The sequence below is a fragment of the Arachis hypogaea genome, chromosome 11, assembly GCF_003086295.3.
Source record: "Arachis hypogaea cultivar Tifrunner chromosome 11, arahy.Tifrunner.gnm2.J5K5, whole genome shotgun sequence".
Lineage (NCBI taxonomy): Eukaryota > Viridiplantae > Streptophyta > Magnoliopsida > Fabales > Fabaceae > Arachis > Arachis hypogaea.
In genome coordinates, this window is record NC_092046.1 from 137,615,637 (window position 1) to 137,616,855 (window position 1,219).

The 1,219-nt window shown below is 46.3% G+C and overlaps 1 pseudogene; it reads left to right on the top strand.

The window, feature by feature from the left end:
* The first annotated feature begins 410 nt into the window (after nucleotides 1-410).
* LOC140176234 (uncharacterized) lies at nucleotides 411-1,219 on the top strand (annotated as a pseudogene).

The window sequence follows — 1,219 nt, forward strand, 5'->3', positions numbered from 1 at the left end:
TCCACCGCCTCTACTCCACCGCCCGCTCCCTCCTCCTCAACTTCATCTCCTCCGACCACCCCCGCCACTCCCTCTACCAGCTCCTCCTCCGCCGCCCCCGTCTCCCGCAGCCACTCCTCGACACCTCCCTCTCTGCCTACGCCCTCTCTGACCACCCCGACCTCGCCTTCCAGCTCTTCAACAAGATGAAGCACCTCCGCATTAAACCCAACCTCCTCACCTGCCACTCCCTCATCTCCTCCCTCGTTCGCCGCCACCCTCATTCCTCCCACTCCATTCACCTCTCCAAACAAGTCTTTAATGATTCCCTTAAGCTCGGTATAACCCCAAACACCACCACCTTCAACATCTCGATCCATGGTTCTTGTCTTGATAATAATTTTAATAATGCTCTTAGCTTCATGAACCAAATGACTGATTTTACTTGTTCTCCTGATAATATCACTTACAATACTATTGTTGATGCATAAGGGCCAATTGAGTAAGGTTAGGGGGGTTTTGCTTGAGATGAAAGCTAAATAGGAACACCTATAATATCTTGCTTCATGGCTATTGTAAGTTGAGGTGGTTGAAGGAGGCTGCCAAGGTTGTCGAGTTTATGAGAGCAAACGACATGGTACCGGATATTTGGACTTATAATAAAATCATGAGGGGTTTGTGCGACGAGGGGAAGGTCAAGGAGGCGATTAGCCTTAAGGATGATATGGAGAGCCTAAGGGTGATGCCGGATGAGGTTACCTACAATACTCTGATTGACGGGTGTTTTCAGTGGCGGGGGAGTGTGGAGGCATTCAAGTTGGTTGAGGAAATGAAGGGAAAGGGAGTCATGCCGAACGCGGTGACTCACAATATAATGGTGAAGTGGTACTGTAAGGAAGGTAAGATGGATGAAGTTGGCTGTGTCGTGGCAAAGATGGTAGAGAGTAGGTTTTCACCGGACTGTTTTACTTATAATACTATGATCGATGGTTATTGTAAAGCAGGAAATCTGGGAGAATCTTTTAAGATGATGGATGAAATGGGGAGGAAAGGTTTAAACATGGATTACTCAGAACAGATAACTAATTTTTGTACTCAAGGGAAGTACAAAGAGGCAATGAAACTATTTCAAGAATCAGAGCAGAAAGGAGTTAGTTTGCATAAATCTGCGTATTTCAAGTTAATGGATGGGCTATTGAAGAGGCGAAAAAGCATATCGAAGGCCTCCTTATCAGATTGA